Below are 8,130 nucleotides of genomic sequence, written 5' to 3'. Positions count from 1 at the left end.
AAGAAGAAATATGCTGGATCAGCAGGTAAGACAGGACGAGGAGTGAGGCCTTGCCTATACTCACAATTTTTTATCAATTAAACCTCGCTACTATTTTCTTATCAGTGCAGATTTATTGATGGGTAGCCTAATTTATTTTGATGTCCAAGTCCAAGGTTACTGTTTCTTTCACGCATGCTGTGAGTGATTTGGATGAGTCAGACAGGTAGGCTAGCTTGCCTGTCGTCAGCTTATGAATACCATTGAAATTCTAATCAGTAAAAGCCTATTTTTAGCGGACATTATGTTCATCCAGTGTTGGCTCCCTCAACTCAACAAGCTGACAGCCTAACTAACACAAATAAAAAAATGTGCTTGCCGTCTTCCACTTCCACACCTCGTTCACACCTCATTTACATCTAGAGTTCTTTCAGGGCCACACAAAAGTACCTCCCCGAGGCAGGTACTCCGGTCGGCCCCGTAGAAGTTCCCGGAACATTGCATTACCGGGCCGTTCATCTAAAGGAAACACAAACAAACGCTCAAGTTCCAGGTGCGGCAATGGAAACGGGACTATGACTTAGGACTTCCAAGGGCGTAACCAGCATTGAAATTAAACTTTCTTAAATTAAAAATGTGTGCCTTAAACTATTACCAAATCACTTCAGAAGTGCAGCAAACACATCTTTCTTGTAAATGGTTAAATGCAGTTGTTTACTCAATTTCAAAGAAAATGCACGTCCATGTTTAACCGGGTCATTCTACAGATTTGGTGCCATTTCAGTAGTGTTAGTGTCCCAAAGATGTACTACAGTTATAACCTTTCAGAATATTTATCAAACCACACTTAAATTACAACATTTCAAAGTTTTACATGTTTTTATATGGAGTAGAGAATATGACTTCAAACAGAGATGAATTTCAATACTTATATGTTTGCTTTTCTTAAGAGTATTAAGAAAAGTAAGTATTAAGAATTCCGCCTGTCCCCATTGACCATCATGCAAATAGTGTGACTCATTTTGAGTACACAGTATTAAATAATAACGTTTTTTTTGTTAAATCAATTGTATATGCCCCCTTTTTCATGCATAGTGCATTTTCTCAGGAAAAGACATTTTATTTTCAGAGAAATTTAGGCTTTTATTCCTGTCCTTGTATTTCTTTCAACCCCGTAACGCAACAATTCCCCCCCTCACAATAACATAATGGTTTGATCCTTTGGACATAATTTATGAGGAAGTGACATCATACAAGTCTTCAGAGAAGCCTGCTCTCTCACATTTTATCAGGTATTCAACTCTGTTGGGGGGGAAATTCATAGTTAAGAAGAATTTACCAAAAATTGCTTTTATAGCTATGAAGTATAACTTTTTAAATTGAATAAGGCCATGTGGCACTCTGGTAGCTGCTAGCATCCCGAATTAGCAACAGATTAGCACAAAATCTTCAACCCTATCACATTCAACCCCATCACATTTTTCAATGTGGGTTGAATGGCTGTTACAGGGTTGAATTACTTGAATAGCTATTAAAACTTAACAATATTTAATGTATATTGCTTAACACCAATCATATTTTCTTGTTGATGTGAATGTTTGTTGTTTACTGCTTTACAGTATCAACTAAAAGTACAGGAAATTTTCAAATGAATAAGTTAAAAAAGTGACCATGATCTTGTTCTCTCTCCTATGCCCATTGACATATTTAGAAGTAGTATCTGCAAGTTCATGTTCATTTTACTACATAGTGTTTAAAAGGATACAGTAATTAGTCTTTGAAACTAAGCAGGTCATTGACTTGACCTTGACCTACAATTTCATATTCAACAATGGCAAAACTGCAGCAGAAAGGCAACGAGAGTACAGGGCAAGAAGAAATGCTGATCCAGAACGAAGGGAAAGATCAGGAGTAAACCTCAGGAGTAAACGCAAGAGATGGGGAAAAATATGTTTTAGCAGAGAAGAAGAAAGGAATTGGAGATCTAGACAAGAGAGGTCAAAAGATGAGGAGAAAGGGATAGAGATAATCAAAGGAGCGGCAAAAGCAAAGAGAAATGGTATCCATTTGAGGACATCTTGGAACACATTGATCCCCCAAATCCAGTGACTTCTAGGCAGGGACGTACTGCCAAAAATCGGCCCAGCACACCTAATTAAATACAAAATCCTTGAATTACCCTTAAGTATGTGTATCTTTTGAACTAATTGTTGTGGAGCACTAAAAGTAGACAAATGTAAGCCTCACTTGCTATCTCTCTGACTCACTGGTTATCAGAGGTAGCCATGAAGCACATGATCTCCATATTCAAGTATAAATAGGCCTACAAGCAATTCTGAAGGTTCAAAGTATCATATCAAATTATTCAATACATTTGAACTAGGTACAATGCTCAATTGATAGCAGCACCAAACAATTACTGAATTTGTAAAGAGCTAAATTACCCACCGGTTGTGGTAGGCCTTACTGTAATTTATACCATATCCAGTTACCATTATAGGGAAACTGAAACAACACATAATAAACAAGGCCTGTTGCTGGAAATAATGTTATCCCTGTAGGCTATACTACCTACATTGCTGGTACATTTTGGAACAGTAGAGCTACATGAACTCATTTGCTTTGATGTCAGTAGCTTAGTTGCTGTGTACATGATGTATGTGACTTGAGGCCTAGTCTTCAGTCTTTAGACCATTATTAACGGAACCCTTCCGAGATATAACCCTTTCGACGCTCTATTACCACCCATGCCGTTGAGTCACTATTGAATGTTGACGTCTGATGGAAACTGATCAATCTGACCAATTAACATCAACAAGAGCTGTCATTGGATCAGTCCAGTGTCAGTATGGGAAATTAACCTATGGGCCGCTGACTGGCCTGGCTGATCGTTGGCCAAACAAATTAAATTAGACTATACATTCTATCAGCCCAAAAGGTGCGTCGGCCTACCGTAAAAAATTGCCCTCCGGGGTTATGCCAGATGGCCTGTCCGCCCCTGGGCACATGGAAATACAGAAGGAACTGCGGGCTAGGCTCTCTCAGTTAAAATTGTGAACAAATTGTAGACTTACCTAGGTTATCAATGTTTAGATGTTTGCTCAATGTTCAAACAGACATTCCTGCCATTATCAGATGGATATTTTTATGAATTATTGTTATCAGAAAGACCGTTGTTAGTTCATTAATGTGTTTTAATCTGTCTAGATTTCATCTAGATTGTTTAGATTTTAAAAGCTATGTTGACAGTAGGAAGGTAAAAATGGGACATCTAAACTGTGAGATAATGCCAGAAGCTGATCTCAAGCTTATTGGAAAAATGAATAGTTGAATATCAAAATGACTGACGGGGTTGAATTGGGACTTGTTTGAGAAAATAATGCAGAATAATAACTTAATACTCTACGTTAAGATGGGAAAAGGTATTTTCTATCAAGTACATACATTACTTTGTCACATCAATTAAAAAAAGCTTAACATTTTAATGTAAATTTTCATCCTCCTCAATCACAAATGGCACCGAATCTGTAGAATGACCCAACCCTATGCACTACTCTATGGGTCATATAAAACCCATCCCATGCCAGATAAGCGATTGTGATTGGATCCCGGGGTTTTGGTGATTTGGTAACGGGCATCTATATGGGCTCATTTCCAGGCGGACCTGCATAGCAAATTCAAATTTGCTAACAGGTTCGTCTGGGTCCACCCAGGCTAGTGAAATGTGAATCCTACATACAACCACAAACACGTTCATCTTAATATCAGAACTGAATTTTATTTCTTAAGCGTTTTAATTTTACAGCCCAAACTCTAAATTATCAATAGGTTATCTGAAGTTTGAAAAAACATTGTGGGACATATATAAAATGTAAACTTTCAAAGTGTATTGTTACAAAACCTTGACATGAACATCTGTTAATTGCAAGCAACAATGTTCTGTACATTAGTAGAGACAAGGCTGAACACAGATAGACACACCCTTTTTATCAAGAGGTTACATTATTTACCTTGCAAACTTTTGCATACAGATAGTGAGAAAAAAAATGTAAAAGGCATTTCAAATGAAAGTGACTTTAATCATATGTCCCAGTAAAACTCTATTCCAAACATTACTGACATTCAATGCTATAGAGAAAGGGACAGAGACAAAGACATAATCCTTTTCATAAATTATGGTTTCACATTCATCGCACTTGTGTGAAATTTAAAAGGAAAAAAAAATGGTTTAAAAAACAAAATGTGATGGAGAAAAGAGTAACACTTCTGCTGACAGCTCTTTTCAGGTTTGAAAATGGATATATTTGATATATTTTCATTCAAAATAAAGTTAAGTATTCACACATATAATTCTTTGATTAAATAGGTAAGAGCCGTTTCTCACCCCTCAGAGAGGAAATAAAAGTAAAGCAGTCATTGAAACGGTCCTGAAAACACCTATCCATCACACCCTTTAACATTCTTATAAACATGTTTGCCTCAGATGTTTTGCTGTTATACTTAAAAATCTAAACGTGGCACTCAGTACCATGTCTGCATGCATTTCATTCATGGTTTTTAATCCACTCTTTTACTGGGTGAAATATTGTTGCAAGAATCATGTTAAACATAACATACACAGAACATGTAGACAAATACAAAAAAAATAAAAATAATCTAAAAGTAATAATTGTATGCATCAAAACGAGAGAGAGAGAGAGAGAGAGAGAGAGAGAGAGAGAGAGAGAGAGAGAGAGAGAGAGAGAGAGAAAGAGAAAGAAATCAACCTATATGCAAAAGTGCTACTGTTGAAATCAACTGTAACACCAATAAAATATAGAATAACTCTTTTATGCACACACCAAAACTGTAACCATAGCCCAAGAATGAATATGTCCATTATCTGGAGGTAGAACTGTATTTCCTGAGAAGACAACAAATGCCTCATTTATACTCCAAATTCCCATGTGAAAGCAAACATTATTATTATTATTATTATTATTATTACTATTACTACTACAACAAGAATTCTGTGTTCCTGTATATCAGATTTTTTTCTCTCATCTAGGAGACTGAATCTTGCTACTTAAAATGGCTATTGCATAAGGCATCCTACATTTATAATTACCACATTGTCTTCTTTATAATACACTGTTTTGGTTGTCCTTGCAGTATAAAAAAACATAGGCTAACACAATTCCATGCTTTAAGGCTGTACGCAAAGATTGATTATGTAATCTAGTTTCCTCTTAAAAGACACAATAAAATAAAAGACAAAAATAAATAAAAATGCATCCATACTAATAAAATCTCAAGAGGTGTGGAGAAAGATAAAACAGTAACTGCAAGCTGTACAGTAAATGCCGTTGTGCAGCTGCAGTATCAAAAACATCCACCAGAGGGAGGCAAAACTTAAGTTCAAAATAGATATCACCTAGCCATATTCACTTCATAGCTGTCCAGTGCCAAAGAATTAGATGTATTGCCCAGTTCCTTCCAGTCGGTTGGGCCTACATGATCACCATTATGGGCCTCCATTAACAATTCTTTTTTAATGATGTGCTTGCCATTTTGTGGTGTAGAGAATTCTTACACTTGAGGTAGAGTAGTTCTCCTTTTAGAAGCAGTGGCTCAGGAAATAAGGCCGCAAGGTATACTGTGCATCATGATTAATGATTTACACAAAATAATTCTTCCCTGAGACGTCTCAATCCATTCTACAATATTTGGGATTATGATCACGAGCCACATGTTCAGTGTCACAAGATACTTTTGATGGTATATTCAAAAGTTAAGCAGACCAAACAACATTTCTGGTTGCTTCAATGTACAATAATTGTGAATGAATAACTGAATAAATGAAGTGAGACCAGTTCAACTGTCCAAGAGGTGGCTCATTTTTTGAACATTTTGAATGCAAACCTCTTTCTATGCCGTTTAGGTGTTAGGTTAGGTGCTGCCAATTTCAAGGTTGTTAAAATACTCTTTTTGCAAATTTACTGGGACAAATGGCAAGTGTCTGTTCATTGATTTAGCTCCAAGGACACTACAGCATATATAACTAATCGTAGCCTCATATCGGTTTTTGGTTCTAACTCTAAACACTGGCAAAACCATTTGATTTGTGTACGATTGTTGTCCAATAAATCAGAAGCTGTCGTCTCTACAGGTGCTTAAATGCCCAGAAAAGAACATATCTAGGACGTCTGTAAACTTGAAATGCTCTCTCCACAACTTGATTGTCTTGTTCTTGATTAATGTTGGGATACTGTACGCACAACTATGAGGGCATTTATAGGTGGATCCTAGCCAACTCAAGATCTTGGTATGTTTCAGTAAAGTGAAAGATCTGTGTGTCTGTGCCATACAATTCTTCAACACGTTCACAAAAATATGTATTTATTTTTATTTTTTTTATACCGTAGCTTAGAGAACAAAGGTCAGCCCAGGCATGTAAGATTGTATGGACAAAATAATGACACCTATTTGATCTGAAGTGTAGTTCATTAAGTGCTGTTTTTGGTGTCAACAGGAGGTTTGGTAATGGTCTTTAAATGCAATAGACTGACTGGCACTGAAACTACAGGTACATTCAACAGGGTCTGAATGCCATTTCATGCTCCAAGGCAATATCCCCACTGGCTGCTAAATTAGCTCACTCATGGCAACAATAGATTCCTGCCCTCTGCTGTGCACAAAGGAAAGGTTAGCACAAGGTTTAAGGCATTCTGTCTTTGGAGGTTGAAAGTAAAAAAAAAAAAAACAGCCAAACATTTAGTTTAAAATGATGAATAATAGTTTTTTTGTTTTTTTGGGGGGGGGGGGGATAAAACATATTTAAATTTCATTGCCGTTGCACATATATTTGGTATGTGTAAATATTTGGTAGTTGCAAATAAAAGGAAATAACTTTAACGCCATTAAAAAGCTCCAGGAAAATTACAACCATATAACAACTTTCGATAATTAACCTTTACATTTTTTTTAAATTAGTGCTAAAATATTAAGGTAAAATGAACAGATATATTCATTAAAATTAATATTTCTGTATATATCTAAGTACAGATATTTCATACCTAAAGACAGGAAAAGTAAAAAAGAGTAAATGAGAATGAAATAGTAAGTTCTGTTATCTCTTAACAGAGTTAATCAATGACATTCCCTCCCATCCTGCTTCAAATTGTACTTCCAGAAGTTTATGAAGTAACCCTGCATCCCTGGCCATTTTACCTGAGAACTGTTGCCATGGGCAATGCCCACAGTTGAGTAATGCCTTTTAAAATAAAATGTACCTGAGCACAAAACACATCTCTTTTCCAAAAGCTTCTTTTGTTTGAATTATACAAGGCCCAGGACCGGGATTTAAGGAGGCCTTTGTGTTTGTCAAAATGTGAGGTCTTTTAAAAGCACTTCTGGCAAAACAACCACATTTTGATGCAGAGTGCAGACCAGGTAGGATGGTCTTTGTTTATCCTATGAAAGGCAACCCAAACAGAAAAGATGGGCTTGTTATTTTTAGTAGAATCTCCCTACATTAAAAAACAATACATGCAAGTTATCCTGTCTGATTTAAAACAGAGGTATTGAAAGGAAAAATAATCAAAACAAAACACTCTGCAAAAGGTTGAGGAGACATAGGCCTGGCTGGGAACAGCTCGGAGACTAATATGTCTGTATAAGGGATCTCTATTAGAGAGTGCACGCACACACACACACACACACACACACACACAAATGCAAACAAAGACATAGCCATGGTCAACATACACTGGAGAGAGCTCTGTTTTTTGTTTGATGAGGTCACAAAGTTACTTAGTTAATTGTATATTAAAATATACAACGATAATAAATTTGCAATGTTCGCATTATGATAATAATAATAATAATAATAATAATAATATAGCAACAGTAATAATAGTTTCCTTTAAGAAGCTTCATTTTCTGTCAGTAGCTGTATGAATGTGTAAACAGTGTATTGCCCGGTTATTGTTACTTTGTCTTTTGATCACAGATCACCCTGATATGGAAAAGAAATAAATTATTCACAGGATGTGCATACATATACATACATACATACACACATATATATATATATATATATATATATATATATATATATATATATATATATATATATATATATATATATATATAATTTTTTTTTTTTTTTTT

The sequence above is a fragment of the Alosa sapidissima genome, chromosome 12, assembly GCF_018492685.1.
Source record: "Alosa sapidissima isolate fAloSap1 chromosome 12, fAloSap1.pri, whole genome shotgun sequence".
NCBI classification, from domain to species: Eukaryota; Metazoa; Chordata; class Actinopteri; order Clupeiformes; family Clupeidae; genus Alosa; species Alosa sapidissima.
Note: the sequence above shows the minus strand (reverse complement) of the source record.